General features: G+C 46.0%; 1 long non-coding RNA gene across 1 annotated transcript; it reads left to right on the forward strand.

Annotated features, from left to right (window-relative positions):
* Positions 1 to 3,826: 3,826 nt before the first annotated feature.
* On the forward strand, positions 3,827 to 23,999 carry LOC120393787. Its single transcript, XR_005592119.1, has 4 exons — positions 3,827 to 3,861; positions 22,760 to 22,780; positions 22,878 to 22,904; positions 23,922 to 23,999. It is a non-coding gene; the product is annotated as an uncharacterized LOC120393787 (long non-coding RNA).
* Positions 24,000 to 25,344: the final 1,345 nt, after the last annotated feature.

Consider the following 25,344-nt stretch of genomic DNA (forward strand, 5'->3'; position numbering starts at 1 on the left):
ACCACCACTACCCTACGTTTACTATTCACAGTGGTGACAGCAGACCTCCCAGCCTTAGGGGTACGAGGCTTCTCCTCCTGTACCAAGAAGAGCATAACGGTTACCTATTACCACGGCAGGAGGGTTCGGAGCAGGGGTGGAGCACTGCCCGCTGCCAGAAGTAACCAGCTGCCAGTGTCCATCCTGAGCCATCTCCTCCTCCACCAGTGGTGTGTCAGCAGTCCTGCGTGCTGGGACAGCTACCTCAGCTGTCTCCACATGGACACTGTCAGAAATTGCTCGTGGATTCGGATGCTCCTCAACCTAGCCACCTCCTCCTGTAGCTCCCCACCTGCTGCCTGAGAGATTCCACCAGTAGGCACCTTTCATTGTATGCCCCCAGCCTGGATATCAGTAAGTGGAAATTGCAAGTTATAGTCCCTGCAAAACCACACCCAGGATCTGGGTAGAAGCATCCATGCTCAGGTGCTCTCTGTGGCTACAGGCGCAGTTGGAGAGACAGAAGCAGAGCTGGCACAGGTGTTGTGGGTCTTCCTAACCATCGTACGCCTCCTTCTGTCAAACTCCCTCTGTCAAACTCTGCTGTCTGCAGCCCCCTGTCCACTTCACTCCCCTGGTCGCTCTGCCCCTGGCTTTTAAAGCCTGCTTGCCCAGGTCAGTCCCACCTCGTGAATCACACTGGGAAGGCCAATCAAAGGCAATCAAGGGAACAAGATCAGGCTCTCAGTCCCAACTGCCACAGCTGCTGTAACTGAAACTGAAGTCACCTGAAATCAGAATCACAATTAAAATTCAAACAGTCGAGCACACTCACTCACACCAATGGCTAGTACTCTGACCTGGAAACCTGTTCAGCAGCGGTATCTCTTGCTCTCCCTCTCAACGTACCCTGTCTGCAGCTCCCTGTCCGCTTTGTGCCCCCTATGCCTCAGGTCAGAGATTTTAGGTAGCAGTGTCCATTCAGCCCCCACAGTCACTGTCCCTGTCTCGTGCCCTGCATTAGGGCTTTATAGCGTTGCATAGGCAAACTGCCCTCAGCTCCATCTCAACCGCCTTGACCTGAGATGGAGCCTCAGCAGCCTCCGATTTGAGAATACCTCATGTGTATTTTACTTTCTGTTTTGAGTTATTAGAGTTCATTCATTGCATTTCAGTCAGTTAGTGTTAATACTCCCCTTCTGTTGCCTTTTCTCCAAAAAAAGGACAATAAAACAATCCCCCCCTCTTTATTTTGTTATAAGACTAGCGAACTCCCTGTCCGCAGTTCTTTCTTGTCTCCTCCCTCTGAGGAAGTGAAACCTGGACAAAGTATGCTTGGCTCTTCCAGGTTTAAATGTTGCTTCTCCTACCGTGAAGCAATTCCAGTCAGTGATGTACATTCCCACTGCATTCGCTGTCTTGGAGAGTCCCACGTGCCTAAAAAGTGAACTTTCTGCCTGAAATTAATATCAAGGGCTAGGAATAACCTTGAACTAAAACTATGACTACTAATGATGGAAAGTTCACTCGGCTCAGCCTCTGACCCTGGCCCTGGGACACCCACCCCACCCACCCCCATACAACAGTCTCCAAAGTGGCCGAATCCACCTAATTTCTCGGCTCAACACTCTATGGCAGCTTTGAAGAGGAAATTTTTGGATTCCTCTCAAAAAGCCACAAAAAAGCAGGCTACAAGTCATTGGGTAGAGAATCTACCACAAAGACATGAGCCTCAACAAGATCAACCACCTTGGTACTGACTGATCTACAACTGGGTACCCATGAGACAACTGGCTCCTTGGGTACTGGTACCATCAGTAAGCCTAAAAACCCAATGGGCACAGGCTATGGGAGTTCGGTACCATTGGGGCAGGGGAAAGGGGTGGTAAAGAGAGAACCAGCTCCTCTAGCTCATCTCTGATATAGTGCTCTAGGGCCTTGATACCACTACTTTGACTCTGCCGAAGACCAGAACAGCACTACTGGCCATTTATCAGAGTGGAAAAGTCTCCCACTACTGTCAGCTTCTTCTACATCAGCCATTCCACTCAGCTTACCTCAGTGGTACCACCTGCTATTCTGGTATCACAGGAATTTCATTTTCCTAAAGACTTGCTGGTTTCAGAGATGCCTGAGTCGCCCTGATTCGGCACAGACACGTTCTTGGTCCTAACCACATCTCGGTGCCCAGACATATATGCAGTACCAGTGGAGTCTCCCACAGCATCCATGACAGCTCCACTTCTTCCAAGTGACGATGAGGAGGATGAAGATGAAGATGACAAATTCTCCTCAGTCTCCTTGGAAGGCTCTCTGTCCCACCCAGAAATCTCTGCAGAACCATCTTACCACCATGAGAGACATGATCCATGCAGTTGGTACGGACACCCTTGGGTGCACCCATCAATGCCCTTTTCACTCCCTCAGTGACCATACGGGGACCCGTGGGCAGCCTACAGACTCCAGTTCTTGAGGGCCCCTAGTGTTGCTCATCAGGATAGGACAAGGCTGTAAATCAACATAGACTCATAGACTCATAGATTTTAAGGTCAGAAGGAACCATTATGATCATCTAGTCTGACCTCCTGTATAATTCAGGCCACAGAATCTCACCCATCCACTCCTGTAACAAACCCCTAACCTATGTCTGAGTTACTGAAGTCCTCAAATTGTAGTTTGAAGACCTCAAGCTGCAGGGTTAAAGTCTCTTTTACCTGTAAAGGGTTAACAAGCTCAGTAACCTGACAGACACCTGACCAGAGGACCAATCAAGGGACAGGATAATTTCAAATCTCTGTGGAGGAAGTCTTCGTCTGTGTTCCTTGTTGGCTCTGTGTTCTGTCTTTGGCTTTAAGAGAGGCCAGACATATCTCCAAGTTTTCCTGAAGTATTTTCTTCTATTCAGTCTAGTGAGTATTAGAAAAGCGGACTAGTCTTATAATTTAATTTCTACATTTGCAATTGTGTGTTTGCTGAAGAATTCTTTATTTCTGTTTGCTGTTACTTTGATTATTCTGAGAAAGGAGGGGAGGAAAGCCTCTCCAGTTCTTATAAGTTAGACCCTGTAAATTTTTCCATCCTGGTATTACAGAGATAGTGTACTTTCTTTCTTTCTTTTAATAAAATCTTTTCTTTTAGAACTTGATTGATTTCTTCCCTTGTGTGGATTTTCAGGGGAAGGGGAGGGGGGGAAAAGTGAATCCCTCTTTGTTTTGATTCAAGGAATTTGAATCCAGGTATCTCTCTAAGCACTAGGAGGGGAGGAAATGGGTTGTTTCCTTTGTGTTGAGATTCAAGTTTGAATCTGTGTTCCCCAGGAAAGTTTTGGGGAACAGGGAGTGTGTCAACCAGGAGCAGGAGCTATTCATCAAGGTCCCTTCCACATCCAGCAAGACTTATGGGGCTGGTGAGGCTAGTTAGACCCAAAGGGCATTGACAGCATGTAGGGCGATGGGGGATGGCACCATCCACCCCCTTTAAACATAGTCCTTGTCTACATCCAACCACTGTGTCACTGTAACCCTACCAGGATATGGAAAGCAGCACAGGTGGCTGGTGTGGATGCTGTTAGATAGGGATGAAGGCGCTTACCCCAGTAGAGCTATTGCCACTGGGGAAGGGGAGAAGCTATAACGCTATGAGGCACCTTTGTCCCAGTGTAATTGCATCCACACTGGGGTTGTATCACTATAACTATTTGGGTAAAACATCACACCCCTAACCACCATAGCTAGATATGCTATCTGTGCACCGGGCCTTAGTAATTACAGCCCAGTGACATTCATTAACAGGAGTGATATCACTGTAAATGTGACACTGCAATCTTACATGTCACCTTCTCCCCCCTAGATGCTCAGCAAGCTGAACTGAAGAAAAAGATACGTGAGTGTCCATTACTGCTACTGTTGTTAATAACGATAAATTAAAAAACAGGCTTGTGGATGTGACCCACTGTGAGTGTGTTACAGGCCCCCTGTGAGCCAGTTTACAGAGCCAGGTTCTTTAGCTGGGGCTGTAACAGCTCCTCTCCTCTGTGGAATGGGACAGGGAACCCGTGACCCGTGCACCAGTAGATTATGTACTTTCTCTATCCCAATAAATACAAACACTGGATAAGCCCCCATGATTGTGATAACTGCCCTTTTGTCCAACACACTAGGGACTGAAGTGAGAATTTCTGTGTCTGAGTTCCTGCTGATGAGTGTTACGCTCCTAGCACATAAACAGAGAAGTTAGATGCCTGCTTCCAGCAAGTGCATGTATGGTTTTAACGTAACACGACGACATTGCATGGATTCCAGAACCCCAGCACTGCTGTAGTAATTTAGATGGAATAAACAGTTAAAGATGACAACACAACCATGGCACCGTTCAACATGAAACAGAGTTAAACCCCTTTGGGATTTGGTATCCAGAGATCTCAACCTGCTTTGTGCCATGGCGCAAAAACCATTAAAAATCTTTTAACCTTTCATTAAAAATACAGAAAAGAAGGAAAAAGAGGTAAAGCATTTGAAATGTAAATTATTACATGAGATTTTTCTTTTAATGACATCCCCTATTCCCTTTGTCTTTAATGAAAGACTTTAGAAGGAACTCCCACTCCCACCTGTGGCTGACAGTCTCTTAGGTGGTATTAAAGATGGGAATAAGTGTCCTTTTTGGAGAAAAGAGAAGAAGTTAGTAGAGACAAGCTTGAACTGTGCAATGATCCATGTCTTGGCTAGGCTATGCCTACCCTGAGGAGAGGCGGAGGCAAACCAGCACTGTGGAATTAACCTTACATTTTAAACTTAATAAAGGAAAAAACCCCAGAAATTTGGCAGGAACAACAGAATCATAGAATATCAGGGTTGGAAGGGACCTCAGGAGTTCATCTAATCCAACCCCCTGCTCAAAGCAGGACCAATCCCCTACTAAATCATCCCAGCCAGGGCTTTGTCTCCTCTAAGGAAGGAGATTCCACCACCTCCCTAGGTAACCCATTCCAGTGCTTCACCACCCTCCTAGTGAAAAAGTTTTTCCTAATATCCAACCTAAATCTCCCCCACTGCAACTTGAGACCATTGCTTCTTGTTCTGTCATCTTCCACCACTGACAACAGCCTAGCTCCATCCTCTTTGGAACCCCCTTTCAGGTAGTTGAAATCTCCCCTCATTCTTCTCTTCTGCAGACTAAACAATCCCAGTTCCCTCAGCCTCTCCTCATAAGTCATGTACTCCAGCCCCTTAATCATTTTTGTTGCCCTCTGATGAACTCTTTCCAATTTTACCACATCCTTCTTGTAGTGTGGGGACCAAAACCGGACACAGTACTCCAGATGAGGTCTCACCAATGCCAAATAGAGGAGAATGATCATGTCCCTCGATCTGTGGGCAATGCCCCTACTTATACAGCCCAAAATGCTGTTAGCCTTCTTGGCAACAAGGGCACACTGTTGACTCATATCCAGCTTCTCGTCCACTGTAACCCCTAGGTCCTTTTCTGCAGAACTGCTGTAGCCATTCAGCCCCTAGTGTGTAGCAGTGCATGAGATTCTTCTGTCCAAAGTGCAGGACTCTGCATTTGTCCTTGTTGAACCTCCTCAGATTTCTTTTGGCCCAATCCTCTAATTTGTCTAGGTCCTTCTGTATCCTATCCCTACCCTGCAGCATATCTACCACTCCTCTCAATTTAGTGTCATCTGCAAACTTGCTAAGGGTGCAGTCCACACCATCCTCAGATTGTTAATGAAGATATTGAACAAAACCAGCCCCAGGACTGACCCTTGGAGCATTCCACTTGATACCGGCTGCCAGCTAGATATGGAGCCATAATAGAAAGTATGGAATAATGATAGAATAGAAAGTAACATCAAATACTCACTTAGGAGAATATTAAATCAAACAAACACATCATGGCACAATTTGAGGACTTCAGGAACTCAGCCAGAGGTTATGGGTCTATTACAGGAGTGGGTGGGTGGGTGAGGTTTTGTGGCCTGCGATGTGCAGGTCAAACTAGATGATCATGATGGTCCCTTCTGGCCTTAAAGTCTGTGAGTTTATGGCAGAGCAGCACAACTCTTCGCCTCCTTGTCTAGGCTGGCTCTTTGCACACCGGCTGCTGGAGATGTGGTAAACAGTGAAGTGACAAAATTTGCAGGTGATACAAAATTACTCAAGAGAGTTAAGTCCAAAGCTCCTACAAAGAATTACAAAGAGATGTCACAAAACGGGCTGACTTGGCAACAAAATGTCAGATGAAATTCAATGTTGATTAATGCAAAGTAATGCACATTGGAAAACATAATCCCAACTATACATATAAAATGATGGGGTCTAAATTAGCTGTTACCACTCAAGAAAGATCTTGGAGTCACTGTGGATAATTCTCTGAAAATATCCACTCAATGTGCAGCGGCAGTCAAAAAAGCAAACAGAATGCTGGGAATCATTAGGAAAGGGCTAGGTAAGAAGATAGAAAATATCATATTGTCTCTATATAAATCCATGGTACGCCCACTTATTGAATACTGTGTGCAGGTCTGGTCATCACATCTCAAAAAATAGATAGGGAAAAGGATAACAAAAATGATTAAGGGTATGGAACAGCTTTCATGTAAGAAGAGATTTAAAAGACTGTTCAATTTAGAAAAAAGACAAGTAAGGGGGGATATGATATAAATCAGTAAAATCATGAGTGATTAGGGAAGTGTTATTTACCTTTTCAGACAACATAAGAACCAGGAGTTACCAGGTAAAATTATTAGGCAGCAGGTTTAACCCAAACAAAAGGAAGTTCTTCTTCAAACAACACAGAGTCAACCTGTGGAACTTGTTGCCATGGGATGTTGTGAAGGCCAAAAATATAAGTGGGTTCAAAAAAGAATTAGATAAGTTCCTGGAGGACAGGTTCATCAATGGCCAAGATGGTCAGGGATTCAACCCCATGCTCTGGGTGTCCCTAAACCTCTGGCTGCCAGAAACTGGGACTGGGCAGGGGATGAATCACTTGGTAATTGACCTGTTCTGTTCGTTCCCTCTAAAGCCTCTGGCACTGACCACTGTTGGAAGACACGACACTGGACTAGCTGGACCACTGGTCTGGCCATTCATAAGGGTAGGGGGAGAGATAGCTCAGTGGTCTGAGCATTGGCATGCTAAACCCAGGGTTCAATCCTTGAGGAGGTCATTTGGGGATCAGTCCTGCTTTGAGCAGAGGGTTGGACTAGATGATCTTCTGAGGTCCCTTCCAACCCTAATAATCTGTGTTTCTATGTGCTCAGGCCCCAGATCACACACTGACAGAGCCTTCAAGCAGGACCAGGAGCCCCCTCACACTTACAATGCAAACTTGTCATTTTAACACAGTCTCCAGTACCCCACAGTCAGCACTGCCTGACATGAGCCTATGCATGACAACAAGTAGTTCCAACTGGCTCAGGCCAGATCCTCTGAAAGGTGCAGTCCACCACTGCTAGGGGCAGTAACATCTTGTATTCTCTTGATGAACTAGCAATTGGCTGAGCCCTCAAGGGTTAACTCATTGTTGTTAATGTAGCCTCACAATCTACAAGGCAGAAGGAATGAAGGGAAGAGAGACAGCATGGCAGAGACACACTGTGTGTGTGTGTGAGGGAGAGAGAGAGAGAGAGATGTGCATTTCCCTTTAGTAGCTGATCCCTGTCTGAAGGACACTGCCTTGTTAATAAGATCAGCAAGCTGAGATCCACCTCAGCTGCTGCCAGGAAGCTCCCTCCAGGACTGTTGTGTGTTCCCCCTGCTGTATATGGAGATTGGGTAAGCGAGTGCAGGAGCGGGGGAGGATTCCCTTACATTAGCCCCTTCCCCTCACCCCGCCAGCAAGCAGGAGGCTTGGGGAGCAGCTCAAGGCAGAGGGCAGGAGCAGCACACTGCAGTGCAGGGCCCCAGAGAGGGGGCAAGTGGGGCAATTGCCCCAGGCCCCAGGCTCCACAGGGGCCCCAAGATAACGGCCAAGGCTCCCTCCCCGGCCCCGGCCTGACCCCACCTCCGCCCCTCCCGGGCCTCAGCGCATCCAGCAGCGTCCTGGACAGCGGGGCGTGGCTCGGCAGGATCCTGAGCCCCTCGCTCAGAACCGCGTGGTCAGGGGCGGGGCTACGAGCTCAGGCTGAGCTCAGCTCCTCCTTCGGCCCGGGCTGCAACCCCGCCCCTCACCACGCGGCTCTGGCGGGAGGGGCTCAGGGGCCCTGCTGGAGCTGCCCTGCCGCTGTTCAGGGACGGTCCTGGATGAGCTGAGGCTCCAATCACAGTACTCCAAATGAGGTCTCACCAGTGCTGAATAGAGGGGAATGATCACATCCCTCGATCTGCTGGAAATGCCCCTAATTATACAACCCAAAATGCCATTAGCCTTCTTGGCAACAAGGGCACACTGTTGACTCATATTCAGCTTTTCGTTCACCGTAACCCCTAGGTCCTTTTCTGCAGAACTGCTGCCCAGCCATTCGGTCCCTAGTCTGTAGCAGTGCATGGGATTCTTCCACCTAAGTGCAGGACTCTGCACTTGTCCTTGTTGAACCGCATCATATTTCTTTTGGCCCAATCCTCTAATTTGTGTAGGTCCCTCTGTATCCTATCTCTACCCTCCAGCATATCAACCACTCCTCCCAGTTTAGTGTCATCTGCAAACTTGCTAAGGGTGCAGTCCTCACCATCCTCCAGATCGTTAATGAAGATATTGAACAAAACCGGCCCCAGCACGGACCCTTGGGGCACTCCACTTGATACCGGCTGCCAACTAGACATGGAACCATTTATCACTACCCGTTGAGCCCGATCATCTAGCCAGTTTTCTATCCACCTTACCGTCCATTCATCCAGCCCATACTTCTTTAACTTGCTGACAAGAATACTGTGGGAGACTGTATCAAAAGCTTTGCTAAAGTCCAGTAATAGCACATCCACTGCTTTCCCTCATCCACAGAGCCGGTTATCTCATCATAGAAGGCAATTAGGTTAGTCAGGCATGACTTGCCCTTGTAGTTTCCTGGGTTGTTTTTATTTCCCTTTTTATAGATGGGCACTATATTTGCCCTTTTCCAGTCTTCTGGAATCTCTCCCGTCTCCCATGATTTTCCAAAGATAATAGCTAGAGGCTCACATACCTCCTCTGTTAGCTCCTTGAGTATTCTAGGATGCATTTCATCAGGCCCTGGTGACTTGCAGGCATCTAACTTTTCTAAGTGATTTTTAACTTGTTCTTTTTTGATTTTATCTTCTAAACCTACCCCCTTCCCATTAGCATTCACTATGTTAGGCATTCCTTCAGACTTCTCGGTGAAGACCGAAACAAATCAGTTATTAAGCATCTCTGCCACTTCCAAGTTTCCTGTTACTGTTTCTCCTTCCTCACTGAGCAGTGGGCCTACCCTGTCCTTGGTCTTCCTTTTGCTTCTAATGTATTGATAAAAAGTCTTCTTGTTTCCCTTTATTCCCATAGCTAGTTTAAACACATTTTATGTCTTTGCCTTTCTAATCTTGCCCCTGCATTCCTGTGTTGTTTGCCTATATTCATCCTTTGTAATCTGTCCTAGTTTCCATTTTTATATGACTCCTTTTTATTTTTTAGATCATGCAAGATCTGGTGGTTAAGCCAAGCTGGTCTTTTGCCACATTTTCTATCTTTCCTACCCAGCGGAATAGCTTGCTTTTGGGCCCTTAATAGTATCCCTTTGAAAAATTGCCAACTCTCCTCAGTTGTTTTTCCCCTCAGTTTTGATTCCCATGGGACCTTACCTATCAGCTCTCTGAGCTTACCAAAATCCGCCTTCCTGAAATCCATTGTCTCTATTTTGCTGTACTCCCTTCTACCCTTCCTTAGAATTGCAAACTCTATGATTTCATGATCACTTTCACCCAAGCTGCCTTCTACTTTCAAATTCTCTATGAGTTCCTCCCTATTTGTTAAAATCAAGTCTAGAACAGCTTCCCCGCAGTAGCTTTTTCAACCTTCTGAAATAAAAAGTTGTCTGCAATGCAGTCCAAGAACTTATTGGATAGTCTGTGTCCCACGGTGTTATTTCCCCAACATATATCTGGATAGTTGGAGTCCCCCAACACCACCAAAACTTGGGCTTCGGATGATTTTGTTAGTTGTTTAAAAAAAGCCTCATCCACCTCATCCACCTGGTTAGGTGGCCTGTAGTAGACTTCTAGCACGACATCACCCTTGTTTTTTACCCCTTTTAGCCTAACACAGAGACTCTCAACACTTCCGTCTCCTATGTCCATCTTCACCTCAGTCCAAGTGTGTACATTTTTAATATATAAAGCAACATCTCCTCCCTTTTTCCCCTGTCTATCCTTCCTGAGCAAGCTGTACCCATCCACACCAACATTCCAATCATGTGTATTATCCCACCAAGTTTCAGTGATGCCAACAATGTCACAGTTGTATTTATTTATTAGCACTTCCAGTTCTTCTTGCTTATTACCCATACTTCTCGCATTTGTATATAGGCATCTAAGATACTGGTTTGATCTTGCCTCACAGTTTTGCCCTGACCCTCCTTTCTCTCTGCCATTATAGCCCACGCTCCCTCTTGTTTCCGACCCATCTCCCAGGTCTCCATGTTCCCCACTTACCTGTGGGCTTTGCTCACCTGTCCCCATCGAACCTAGTTTAAAGCCCTCCTCACTAGGTTAGCCAGTCTGTGTCCAAATAGGGTCTTTCCCCTCCTCAAAAGGTGAACGCCATCTCTGCCTAGCAGTCCTTCGTCAAAGCATCCCGTGGGCAAGGAAGCCAAAGCCCTCCTGATGACACCATCTTTGCAGCCAGGCATTCACCTCCATGATGCATCCTTCTCTGCCCGGGCCCCTACCTTTGACAGAAAGAATTGAAGAGAATACCACCTGCGCTCCAAACTCCTTCACCCGTACTCCCAGAGCCCTGTAGTCACTCTTGATCTGCTCAGTGTCACACCTCGCAGTATCATTTGTGCCCACATGGATGAGTAGCATGGGGTAGTAGTCAGAGAGCTGGATAATCCTCGACAATGCCTCCGTAACATCTCGGATACGGGCCCCCGGCAGGCAGCATACCTCCCGAGATGAACTGTCAGGGTGACAGATGGGCACCTCCGTCCCCCTCAACAGAGAGTCTCCGACCACCACTACCCTACGTTTACTATTCACAGTGGTGGCAGCAGACCTCCCAGCCTTAGGGGTACGAGGCTTCTCCTCCTGTACCAAGAAGAGCATAACGGTTACCTATTACCACGGCAGGAGGGTTCGGAGCAGGGGTGGAGCACTGCCCGCTGCCAGAAGTAACCAGCTGCCAGTGTCCACCCTGAGCCATCTCCTCCTCCACCAGTGGTGTGTCAGCAGTCCTGCGTACTGGGACAGCTACCTCAGCTGTCTCCACATGGACACTGTCCAGAAATTGCTCGTGGATTCGGATGCTCCTCAACCTAGCCACCTCCTCCTGTAGCTCCCCCACCTGCTGCCTGAGAGATTCCACCAGTAGGCACCTTTCACATTGGATGCCCCCCCAGCCTGGATATCAGTAAGTGGAAATTGCAAGTTATAGTCCCTGCAAAACCACACCAGGATCTGGGTAGAAGCATCCATGCTCAGGTGCTCTCTGTGGCTACAGGCGCAGTTGGAGGAGACAGAAGCAGAGCTGGCACAGGTGTTGTGGGTCTTCCTAACCATCGTAGGCCTCCCTCTGTCAAACTCCCTCTTAAACTCCCCTGTCTGAAGCTCCCTGTCCACTCTGCTCCCCTGGTCGCTCTGCCCCTGGCTTTTAAAGCCTGCTTGCCCAGGTCAGTCCCACCCCCTCGTGAGTCACACTGGGGAAGGCCAATCAAAGGCAATCAAGGGAATAAGATCAGGCTCTCAGTCCCAACTGCCACAGCTGCTGTAACTGAAACTGAAGTCACCTGAAATCAGAATCACAATTAAAATTCAAACAGTCGAGCACACTCACTCACACCAATGGCTAGTACTCTGACCTGGTAACCTGTTCAGCAGAGGTATCTCTTGCTCTCCCTCTCAACGTACCCTGTCTGCAGCTCCCTGTCCGCTTTGTGCCCCCTATGCCTCAGGTCAGAGATTTTAGGTAGCAGTGTCCGTTCAGCCCCCACAGTCACTGTCCCTGTCTCGTGCCCTGCATTAGGGCTTTATAGCGTTGCATAGGCAAACTGCCCTCAGCTCCATCTCAACCGCCTTGACCTGAGATGGAGCCTCAGCAACCTCCGATTTGAGAATACCTCATGTGTATTTTACTTTCTGTTTTGAGTTATTAGAGTTCATTCATTGCATTTCAGTCAGTTAGTGTTAATACTCCCCTTCTGTTCCCTTTTCTCCAAAAAAAGGACAATAAAACAATCCCCCCCTCTTTATTTTGTTATAAGACTAGCGAACTCCCTGTCCGCAGTTCTTTCTTGTCGCCTCCCTCTGAGGAAGTGAAACCTGGACAAAGTATGCCTGGCTCTTCCAGGTTTAAATGTTGCTTCTCCTACCGTGAAGCAATTCCAGTCAGTGATGTACATTCCCACTGCATTCGCTGTCTTGGAGAGTCCCACGTGCCTAAAAGTGAACTTTCTGCCTGAAATTAATATCAAGGGCTAGGAATAACCTTGAACTAAAACTATGACTACTAATGATGGAAAGTTCACTCGGCTCAGCCTCTGACCCTGGCCCTGGGACACACCCCACCCACCCCCATACAACAGTCTCCAAAGTGGCCGAATCCACCTACTTTCTCGGCTCAACACTCTATGGCAGCTTTGAAGAGGAAATTTTTGGATTCCTCTCAAAAAGCCACAAAAAAGCAGGCTACAAGTCATTGGGTAGAGAATCTACCACAAAGACATGAGCCTCAACAAGATCAACCACCTTGGTACTGACTGATCTACAACTGGGTACCCACGAGACAACTGGCTCCTTGGGTACTGGTACCATCAGTAAGCCTAAAAACCCAATGGGCACAGGCTATGGGAGTTCGGTACCATTGGGGCAGGGAAAGGGGTGGTAAAGAGAGAACCAGCTCCTCTAGTTCATCTCTGATATAGTGCTCTAGGGCCTTGATACCACTACTTTGACTCTGCCGAAGACCAGAACAGCACTACTGGCCATTTATCAGAGTGCAAAAGTCTCCCACTACTGTCAGCTTCTTCTACATCAGCCATTCCACTCAGCTTACCTCAGTGGTACCACCTGCTATTCTGGTATCACAGGAATTTCATTTTCCTAAAGACTTGCTGGTTTCAGAGATGCCTGAGTCACCCTGATTCGGCACAGACACGTTCTTGGTCTGACCACATCTCGGTGCCCAGACGTATATGCAGTACCAGTGGAGTCTCCCACAGCATCCATGACAGCTCCACTTCTTCCAAGTGACGATGAGGAGGATGAAGATGAAGATGACAAATTCTCCTCAGTCTCCTTGGAAGGCTCTCTGTCCCACCCAGAAATCTCTGCAGAACCATCTTACCACCATGAGAGACATGATCCATGCAGTTGGTACGGACACCCTTGGGTGCACCCATCAATGCCCTTTTCACTCCCTCAGTGACCATACGGGACCCGTGGGCAGCCTACAGACTCCAGTTCTTGAGGGCCCCTAGTGTTGCTCATCAGGATAGGACAAGGCTGTAAATCAACATAGACTCATAGACTCATAGATTTTAAGGTCAGAAGGAACCATTATGATCATCTAGTCTGACCTCCTGTATAATTCAGGCCACAGAATCTCACCCATCCACTTCTATAACAAACCCCTAACCTATGTCTGAGTTACTGAAGTCCTCAAATTGTAGTTTGAAGACCTCAAGCTGCAGGGTTAAAGTCTCTTTTACCTGTAAAGGGTTAACAAGCTCAGTAACCTGACGAACACCTGACCAGAGGACCAATCAAGGGACAGGATAATTTCAAATCTCTGTGGAGGAAGTCTTCGTCTGTGTTCCTTGTTGGCTCTGTGTTCTGTCTTTGGCTTTAAGAGAGGCCAGACATATCTCCAAGTTTTCCTGAAGTATTTTCTTCTATTCAGTCTAGTGAGTATTAGAAAAGCGGACTAGTCTTATAATTTAATTTCTACATTTGCAATTGTGTGTTTGCTGAAGAATTCTTTATTTCTGTTTGCTGTTACTTTGATTATTCTGAGAAAGGAGGGGAGGAAAGCCTCTCCAGTTCTTATAAGTTAGACCCTGTAAATTTTTCCATCCTGGTATTACAGAGATAGTGTACTTTCTTTCTTTCTTTTAATAAAATCTTTTCTTTTAGAACTTGATTGATTTCTTCCCTTGTGTGGATTTTCAGGGGAAGGGGAGGGGGGGAAAAGTGAATCCCTCTTTGTTTTGATTCAAGGAATTTGAATCCAGGTATCTCTCCTAAGCACTAGGAGAGGGGAGGGGGGAAATGGGTTGTTTCCCTTTGTGTTGAGATTCAAGTTTGAATCTGTGTTCCCCAGGGAAAGTTTTGGGGGAACAGGGAGTGTGTCAGACACTTAAAACTTGACTGGTGGCAGCAAGAAGCAGATCTAAACTAGGATTTTAGTTTAGAGGAGTCCATGCAGGTCCCCATCTTGTGGATGCTAAAGTTCCAAGTGGGGAATAAACCTATGACAGAAGACCTCAAGCTGCAGAGAATTCTCCAGCAAGTGACCCGTGCCCCATGCTGCAGAGGAAGGTGAAAAACCTCCAGGGCTTCTGCCAATCTGCCCTGGAGGAAAATTCCTTCCCGACCCCAAATATGGCAATCAGGTAAACCCTGAGCATGTGGGCAAGACTCACCAGCCAGCACCCAGGAAAGAATTTGCTGTAGTAACTCAGATCCCACCCATCTAACATCCCATCACAGACCACTGGGCATACTTACCTGCTGATAATCAAGATTAATTGCCAAATGAATTGCCAAAATTAGGCTATCCCATCATACCTTCCCTCCATAAACTTATCAAGCTTAGTCTTAAAGCCAGATATGTCTTTTGCCCCCACTACTCCCCTTGGAAGGCTGTTCCAGAACTTCACTCCTCTAATGGTTAGAAACATTCATCTAATTTCAAGTCTAACCTTCCTAGTGTCCAGTTTATATCCATTTGTTCTTTTGTCCACATTGGTACTAAGCTTAAATAATTCCTCTCCCTCCCTAATATTTATCCCTCTGATATATTTATAAAGAGCAATCATATCCCCCCTCAACCTTCTTTTGGTTAGGCTAAACAAGCCAAGCTCTTTGAGTCTCCTTTCATAAGATAGGTTTTCAATTCCTTGAATCATCTTAGTAGCTCTTCTCTGTACCTGTTCCAATTTGAATTCATCCTTCTTAAACATGAGAGACGAGAACGGCACACAGTATTCCAGATGAGGTCTCACCAATGCCTTGTATAATGGTACTAGCACCTCCTTATCTTTGCTGGAAATACCGTGCCTGATGCATCCTAAAACCACATTAGATTTTAACGGCCATATCACATTGTGGCTCATAGTCATCCTGTGATCAACCAATACTCTGAGGTCCTTCTCCACCTCTGTTACTTCCAACTAATGTGTCCCCAATTTATAACTAAAATTCTTGTTATTAATCCTAAATGCAGGACCTTGCACTTTTCACTATTAAATTTCATCCTATTCCTATTACTCCAGTTTACAAGGACATCCAGATCTTCCTGTATGACATCGGTCCTTCTCTGTGTTAGTAATACCTCCCAGCCTTGTGTCATCCATAAACTTTACTAGCACATACCCACTTTTTGTGCCAAGGTCAGTAATAAAAAGATTAAATAAGATTGGCCCCAAAACCGATACCTGAGGAACTCCACTAGTAACCTCCTTCCAGCCTGACAATTCACCTTTCAGTATGACCCGTTGTAGTTTCCCCTTTAACCAGTTCCTTATCCACCTTTCAATTTTCATATTGATCCCCATCTTTTCCAATTTAACTAATAATTCCCCATGTGGAACCGTATCAAATACCTTACTGAAATCGAGGTAAATTAGATCCACTGCATTTCCTTTGTCTAAAAAACCTGTTTCCTTCTCAAAGAAGGAGATCAGGTTGGTTTGGCAAGATCTACCTTTTGTAAAACCATATCTACCTTTTGTAAAACTATGGCAGACAGCACCGTGTTAAAACAACATCCTATGGCAAAAACTTAAAACAACTTGAAAATCATATTTTTAGGTGTCTCTGCAATTTAGGATTGCTAATTACCAAGCTCTTATGGTGAAATACAACCATATCAATTATTTTACATTAAACACCTTCACTGACCATCTCCCAGCAGCTTCAGGTGATCATTGCTGAGGGGCAGCTTCTTGCAAGGACATTGTTGCAGGCCCCTCTCTAAACACCGCTGGCACAGCTGCCTGCTTCATCTCAACAGCAGTGGGCATGTGGAGGGCTTCTTGGCTTCACCTTTTTGACTTTCCAAGGGAAGTCTAGTCTACTGTGGAGGTCCTTCCATTTGAAGGATCCAAATCATTTGCAGAAAAAATGGATGAATCCCTCCACAAACTAAAAGACTCTAGAGCCATGTCGTAGGTTTCACCCCCACTCCGGACTTTAGAGTATAGATATGAGGACCTGCATGTGAACCCCTAAGCTGAATTACCATCTTAGATCTGGTTTTGTTGCCACCACTCCCAAGTACTAACTCCCTTCCCTGGGTAGTCTAAGAGACTTCTTCAAAAATTTCCTGGTGGACACCGATCCAACCTCTTGGAACTTAATACAAGGAGAATTTAACCATCCTCCTTCCTTTCCCCCACCAATTCCTGGTGAGTCCAGATCCAATCCCCTTACATCTTAACACAAGGAAAAATCAATCAGGTTCTTAAAAATAAGACTTTTAATTAAAGAAAAAAAAAGTAAAAGAAAAAAAGCCTCTGGGAGCGATTAGCATACCAGCTACTCTCTGAACAACAGATTCAAAACACAGAGGATGTTCCCTGGGCAAAAACTTAGTACACTAAAGAATTCCCAATTTGATTATTCCTCTAATTGCAAAAGACAAACTCACAAAAGAAAATAAACATAAACCTATTTATTCTTTTCTAAAACTTATTACTCTGATAAGAGGGTGGTTCCTTGATCTTTTCCTCCGGCCAAAACTGAAACTGACTAAACAGAAACTTCCCTCCTTCCGTTTGAAACGTCTTGTTCCCCATTGGTTCCTCTGGTCAGGTGTCAGCTAGGCTAGGTGAACTTTTAACCCTTTACAGGTAAAGAGGCATTAACCCTTAACTACCTCTTTATGACAAGCCACTTTGCATTCACTGAGAATTTATGCAACTGCACAAAAAGGAGATATAATAAATCACAGATGACAGACATCCCAGCCTCATAAATTTTCTCCTCCCAGAGGCATTATGAACCCCAACAGAAAACACAATGAATAAATAGAAGATCAACTGCCCCACAATCATCAACATTACAGCCATCTACATCTATGAATGAATTCTGATGTGTTGTCTGAGGCCCCGAGTTACCACCCCCATTTTAATTTGCTGCAAAAACCCCCAAATCACCATTAGTTTGGCAACTGCCTTGCTCTTTTTCATCAAAACTGGGACCAAGTGGATTTTGGAGATTATCTCCACAGGATATTCGATCCATTTTACCTCCCTCACTCCTGCCTACCCCCCACCTCGGCCCTCCTCAGGAACCCGTCTCATGAGCAGCTTTTACATCAGGAAACAAGCTATCTTCTGAACATAAGGTTCTATAGAACCAGTTCCTACTCAACACAGAGGAAGGGCTTCAACTCCAAGTACTTCCAGATACTGAAAAAGATTGGTGATTGGAGACACATTCTGGATCTAAGATCACTCAACAAATTTGTAAAGATACAGTGCTTCAAGAAGGTTACTTTGGCAGCAGTAATCCCATCTCTGGACCATAGGAACTCGTTCTCGACCCTTGACCTACAAGATGCTTATTTCCATATCATGATCCACAGAAGGTTTCTAGTATTCACTCTGGGACAAGACCACTTTCATTGTCTGCACTCAGAGTGTTCTCAAAGTCCTTCCTGTGGTTGCAGTGCTCCTTGCAAACAAAGAGTGATAATATTCCTGTATCTGGATGATTGCCTGCTCAAGGCATGCTCCTTTGATGATGCTTTGACACCCTCACAAAGACTGTGGACCTATTTCTCCAACTGTCTCTAAAAGTAGACATTCAAAAGACCATATTAACTCAAGTATAACATCTGGAATTCATAAGGGCCTACCTAGATGCAGCAGACGCCAAAGCCTTCCTCCCCTTATGCAGGTTCAACACTATAGACAACTTAATCTTGACCACCCTCAGACCTTGGTCAGGGTGGTCTTCAACTACTGGGACACATGGTAGCAGCCACCTTTGTAATAAATCACGTGAGACTCCACAAGTACTGCCTTCAGTGATGGTTCAGCACAGTATACATACCAGGCACACACAGTATAAACAAACTTCTATTGATGCCCTCAGCAGTCAAAAACTCCCTTGACTAGTGGAAAGATCCTCAGAATGTCTGCTCAGGAGTTCCCTTCACTCAACCACCCTCAAACTCTGAACAAAGACTCTCTAGATGGATTTCAGACTCCATTACCCATTGCTATCACACTTATGGCATTCAACCTTCCTGTACAGGTCAAACTCACTCCAGGAGATCTCTCTCTACTTACACCACCTTACTCAAGAATGTTCCAGTCACAGACATGTGCAGAGCAGAAACTTGGACATCTGCTCACCCATTTGCTGAACATCACGTAGTCACCCACAACTCAGCAAAAGCACCTTAAAAGTGTGGGGGGGGCACAGGTCCCTGAACTGTGGTTCCACCCCACATGCCATGCCCCCCCGAGGCACCGCCACTGCCCCTTCTTCATGTGCTCACACCACCCATTCCCCCCAAGGCCCTGTCCTCACACTACCTCATCTCCCCAAGCCCCTGATCTTGCACCAACCCTTCCCCCAAAACCCCAAATTGACCCCACCATCCCCCCCAGACCGTTCTTGCGGCTCACACCCATCCCCCCACACTTGACCTTACAGCTGCCAAAAAGTTGGGGGCGGGCCTAACCCCTTGATCCCCCCTGTTCCGGCACTCCTGCATCCGGTGCTATATTTTATTCCAGTGTCTGATGCTCAGTACTAGACTCGACTCTGAAACTCCACCCCTCCATTAAGGGTACTGCTGCAGCGTTGCTGAGAGCAGAGCAACCATAGAGACACCACTGAAAGAAGACGAAAGGGTTACTCACCTTGTGCCATAACTGTGGTTCTTTGAGAGGTGTGTCCCTGTGGGTGCTCCACTACTTGCCTCCTTCCCCTCTGTTTTGGCACTCTTACCTATGAGCTCTGTGGTAGAGAAGGAACCGGGGGCAGTTTGTTTGCACAGCGCTATATTGACCTAATGCAGAGCACAAGATGGGGAGAGTGTATGTGTGGGCCAAACAGAAACTGCTACCTAAAATCTCTGATGTGAGGCCCAGGGGTATGAATACACAGAGTGGAGTACACAGAGGGACACATCTCGAGGATCTGCAATTACTGCACAAGGTGAGTAACCCTTTCTTTTCCCATTTTACACTCAGGGAACTGAGGCCCGGAGATCAGGGCCCCAATTCAGCTAGAATCAGGCTTAACTTTAAGTGTGTGAATAATCCCATTATTATAAGTCAGTCTCTCACTGTCAGGCATTTTTTCCAGCCCTCAATTAATTTTTGTGGCTCTCTTCTGCATCCCTTCCAGTTTTTCAACATCTTTTTTTCAAATGAGGTCAGCCAGTTGTTCAGGCAACCCCACAGCCAGGTGCACTGGCTGCCAGCCACTGCTGGAGTGGCTCAGGGCAGCTGGTCCCAGGGACCACCTAAGCAATGGTCCCTTGGGCGGCCAGAGCAGCTGCTGCTCAGTGGCCCCTGGCAGCTGGTGCCACTGGCCATGCCCCCCCTCCAGTAGCGGCCCCCCTAAGATTTATTTAGGGGTACTTATAGTATGTCTAATGGCCTCTTCTATCTCTCGCTCTGTGATAGGCCCTTGTTCTACCTCCATCTGAAAACTTGTTTCCTCTATTTCAACTACCTCTTCAGGATTTGGTCTATTTAGAGTCTCTCTAAAATGCTCTGCCCATCGATTAATTTGTTCTTTCTCTTCTATCAATATTCTCCCATCCTTTCCTCTAACCACGGTTGACCTATCGCCAGTCCATTCTCAAGACATAAATCTACAAATGACCATTATCATTTCTCTCTCCAACTCCTTCCCGCCCCATACATGCTTCATACCCATCGTTATTGGAACCGACTTTAGCGTTGAAGTCGCCCATCAAAATCAGGGATGTCGTGGCATGGGGTCTTAAGTATCTCTTCCTGAAGTCTGATATAGAACAAGTCTTTTTCCTCTTCCTCGGCTTGTTCAGTAGGTGCATAACATTGGATGATGGTGGTCTTCGCATATCTGGAGAAGAATCTCGCTCTTATTATTCTGGAGGTAACAGGACTCCATCCTAACAAACTCTTTCTCATCTGTTTGTCGACAAGGATGCCCACCCCTTCATGGTGATATCCATCTGTGCGTCCTCAATAAAAAATTGTCTCACCAGAGTCCAGTGTTAACATACCAGTGTCCGTCCACCTCATCTCACTGATCCCAAGGATGTTAATACCATATTTTCTCATTTCCTTTGTTACTAATGCTGTTCTCCCTGTTTCATACATTGTTCGAACATTCCATACCGCTATCTTTATTTGTTTTTTGGGTTTAACCAGAGACTCCATCGAAACAGGGACTTCCTTTCGGCTTTGATCCCTGTTTGTCATATTTGGCATCTCTGGCTGGCTACCCACGATTTTGTGAATTTCTGGAGATTTGATTGACGTTTGAAGAGGCCATTAGACAGACAAAAGAAAATAGGGCACCAGGCGAAGATAGAATAACCGCAGAAATGCTAAAAGCCGACCTGAATATGAGTGCCGGGATTCTAGAGGAGCTATTCAACAAGACATGGGAAGAAGAGAAAGTACCTGAAGCCTGGAAGAAAGGTATCATTGTGAAATTACCAAAGAAGGGTGATTTGTCTTTGTGTGATAACTGGAGAGGTATAAACCTGTTATCAGTGCTCGGGAAGGTTTTCTGCAGAGTCCTGTTACAGAGAATAAGACAAGCAGTAGAAGAGATCCTGAGGAAGAACAAACAGGATTTAGGAGTGGGAGAGGATCGTTGATCAGATATTTGTATTACGTATGATAATGGAACAATCCCTTGAATGGAACTCGACACTGTTCATTAACTACCTTGATTTCGAGAAGGCATTTGATAGCGTCCACCATCCATCTCTCTGGAATATCCTAAAAACATATGGATTCCCTCCGAAAGTTAGTAACATCCTCAAAGATATGTATGCCGATACTAAGTGTTGTGTTCACCATGAAGGACAGCGGGCGAGTGGTTCCATGTGAGAACAGGAGTTAGACAAGGATGTGTTATTTCGCCCATCCTATTTCTTGTGGTTATAGACTGGGTGATGCGGAAAGCCACGAAGATAGGCCAAGAGGGATCGCATGGGGACCCTCTGGTCATATTGAAGATTGTGACTTTGCGGATGGCATCGCCCTGATTTCAAGCTCTCAGATGGACCTCCAAGAAGACTGATAGAGTAGGTAGAGCAGCAAGGTGCGTGGGACTTAATATCCACACGGTAAGAGCAAAACAATGAAAGTAAAAACAGCCAGCTCGACGAAGACAGTAGTATGTGACGTACAATTGGAGGAGGTGAACAATTTTAAATATCTTGGTAGTTACATATCAGCTGATGGTAATATTCAGAAGGAGATATCTACGAGAATTGGTCTTGCAGCAACTGCATTCTATAGACTTCAGAACATTTGGAGGTCGGCCATCTTGCAAATGAAAACCAAGGTAGAGATCTACAGGTCGAAAGTCCGCTCCGTGTTGCTTTATGCAGCGGAAACATGGAGGACCAACAAGAAGATAGAAAGTCGGCGGGTTTTGAAGGAAGGTGTCTTAGGCGAATTCTTAACATACACTGGCCGCAGCGTATCACCAATGTTGAAGTGAGCCGATTAACGAGCATTAACAACATAGTGGATGAAGCCAAACAACGAAGATGGAGATGGTTGGGGCATGTGTTGAGAATGGGTGCTAATAGACACCCTCATATTGCCCTACGATGGACACCACAAGGAACAAGGAGGAGAGGTAGACCATTGGGGACGTGGCAAAGGACCATTGAAGAGGAAATGAAAGGCATGGGAATGAAGTGGGATGAAATTTGCTGCCTCGCTCAAGAACGAAATGAATGGAGGAGAATGGTTGACGCCTTATGCTCCACTGGGAGTGAATAAGAGGAAGAAGAAGAAGAAGACTTATAGTATAAGTTATGAACTGGTCACGGTGAATTTTTTGTTTATTGCCCGTGACCTGTCCACAACTTTATCTAAAAATAATTGTGACTAAATCATAGCCTCATGCATGGTACAGGGGTGACTGAGTGAATGTTTAAGGTCTGTGATATACTGGAGGTCAGACTACAATCCTTCTGGCCTTAAACTCTGTGAATCTATGAGTTTCTGTAAAAACTACACCACAGGTGAGCCTGGCTAGGGCAGTGCCATGGGAGCCCAGCGAGGATCAGATGCCAGAAGGGGTGTGATCCATGGAGATCTATGAGGATGGAACTAAGGCCAGGAGACCTGGGCAGAAAGAGGCCAGCAAAGAGCACAGTGGAGAGGGCAAAGTTGGCCTTTAAGGCACATTCCTAACCCAGGAGCTGTTGTAGAACTCACTGCATATTCATGTCTCTTTGTTTGCAGAGAAATCCCTGCCTGAACTTGGTAAGTGCCATGTGCCTCCTTTCCCACATATGACATTGTGTCCTATGCCAGCAGGCATGCTCCGGGGACTGCTCACCTCTTGTGTGTTTGATTTCAGGCTGGAGTAAAGTCAGCAAAAATTCAGGTAAGTGAAGCTGGTATTTTAATGACAGATACACACACACACACACACACACACACACACACACACACACACACACACACACACACACACACACACACACCACTCTGCTGCCCACAAATGCACACATGCCAGAAGTCACAGGGAAAGAGCAGTATGATCAGCAAAAATGCCAGATTCGTCCTCAGTTTCCTTGCATGAAACAAATGCTCACACTTAACTATGGAGTCACGAGTGCTCCAGTGTAATTGCAATACCTTAGAGTGCTCCTGAGGCCGGGAACTTACCCGCTGTCAGTTCAGGGGGGTAGGTGCTGACAGAAGTTGGTAATTATGGTTCAGAGTTGGGGTTTTACTGGACACACATGGTGAATTCTCATGTATTGTGTTGTTAATTGACTTCATGAATTAGAAGAGTTCTAGGAAACTGTAAATTACCTTAACTGGCTGTGGGTAATTGTCTTAATGCTTTTTGGACTGTGGTGAAATCTCTGTTTTTACAGAGCTGTCAATCAGTAGCTCTTTGGCCAATTCACTTCAAATTTGGTAGAAAAATTCTACGTCAGACCCAGACCAAATCTACCAAATTTGAGCCTGATACGACTCTGTGGGTGTTAGAATAGAGGGCTCCCAACTCAGGTGTAGATTGGAGACTCAGTTGTGGTGTTAGCTGTGGAGATGTGGGAGCGGCCGCACAGCAGATTTTGTGGTAGGTGACTACTGAGTTAATGTAATGGATGAAATGATGACCGTGTGTGTAACACCTGTGCTCACTCCTCACAGTGGCCTCAGTAGAGGTTACAGACAGGCCCAATGGAAGCTAGAGGCATTTCCAGCTCTTTCAGGGTAATCATTTGCTCCTAGTGCCTGGGAGGAGAGCTGCAGTGAAATGCAGAGAAGCAGGTCCCCAGGAGGTAGAGGCTGGAAATCAGTGTCCTAGCTAAGTAGAGCTGGGTGGTAGGATGGGAAACAGCCCCTATGGGTTGGGCTCTGCCCCTGATGCTCTGCCCCATCTCTGCAGCGATGGTGATTCTGGATCCGGACACGGCTCACCCCAGCCTCCTGGTCTCTGAGAATCGGCGATCTGTGAAATGGAGGGCCTGCAGCAGGATGTGCCTGACAACCCTGAGAGATTTGACTGTGAAACCTGCGTGCTGGGATTGGAAGGGTTCACCTCGGGGCAACACTCCTGGGAGGTAGCCTTTGGAGGTGGTAGGATCTGGGCTGTGGGGGTGGCCAGAGAGTCTGTCAGGAGGAAAGGCTGGATCAACTTTTCTCCTGAGGAGATGATCTGGGCCATGGATCAGTGTGGGGGCCATTTCCGGGCTTGCACTTCCCGGATATCCTCCTGCCCCTGACTGTGAGCCCAGGAGGATCGGGGTGTATCTAGACTATGAGCAGGGCCGGGTGTCATTTTATCAACCTGGTATGGAGGCCCCAATCTACATTTTCACACCCTCTTTCACTGGGAAGCTCCACCCTTTCTTCTGGGTGTACTCCCCAATCACGCTGTGTTCCTGAGATATGGCATGGGGGGAGATAGCACCTCTCATTGGGGCCCAGCCCTGCCCATGTGAGTCTGGCTGTTCATTGCACTGAGCTCACACAGAGGTGGCAAGCCACTTTGCTTTTCAGTGTTAAAGTGGCTAGTAACTTCTGAGGATGTGGCTGCTTCCGGCTGAAGGCATGTGCAACATGCCAGCAGCACAGTAAAGATGTGCAGTGTATGGATACCAAATACATCATTCCTTCTTTTCTTTGTATATGCACAGCTCTAATGCAATTGGTCTGGCAGTAAGGATTGCTCATTGGATGAGTATTTATGCTAATCAGTACATGAACACTAGAACTGGCTGGAAAATACATTTTAACATTAAATAAAAATATCAAAGAGGTGTTTGTTTTGTTGTTTTTCTGAAATGGGCAAATTTTTCATTTTTCAAAATTTCACATTACCTATTTTTTATTCTCAACATTTGGGATTTTACAAAATTAATATTTTCACTTTTGAAAATGCTACCATGTGATTAAGCTGAGGGCTCAAAATTGGCAAAGCAGAAGGAATCGTGATATTATGGTGATGAGTAAGAAGCAACATAGAATAGAACCCAAAAAACAATACATAATAAGATCCTCCCCTCCCCAAATAAAAGGTTTAGTTGCAAATTTTGTAGTAATGCAAAAATCTCAAGAAAATCCAAACATTTTCACACAAAAAATCTGTTTTTCAAAACTGGCCAAATTTCCTCAAAATATTTTTTTAATTAAAATATTTGTTCAGCTCTAATTAACACCTGTAATTGCATATATCAATGAATGCTTCCTAGTTCTTAGTTCTGTAATTTCTGAACTGACCATCATAGATAAGTGGAAGTCAGGTCACAAGGAGTAAGAACATGTGTCAGACTATGTCCTGAAATATCACATTGTCCACAATGGATAAA

Source organism: Mauremys reevesii, unplaced genomic scaffold (assembly GCF_016161935.1).
Source record: "Mauremys reevesii isolate NIE-2019 unplaced genomic scaffold, ASM1616193v1 Contig30, whole genome shotgun sequence".
NCBI lineage: Eukaryota > Metazoa > Chordata > Testudines > Geoemydidae > Mauremys > Mauremys reevesii.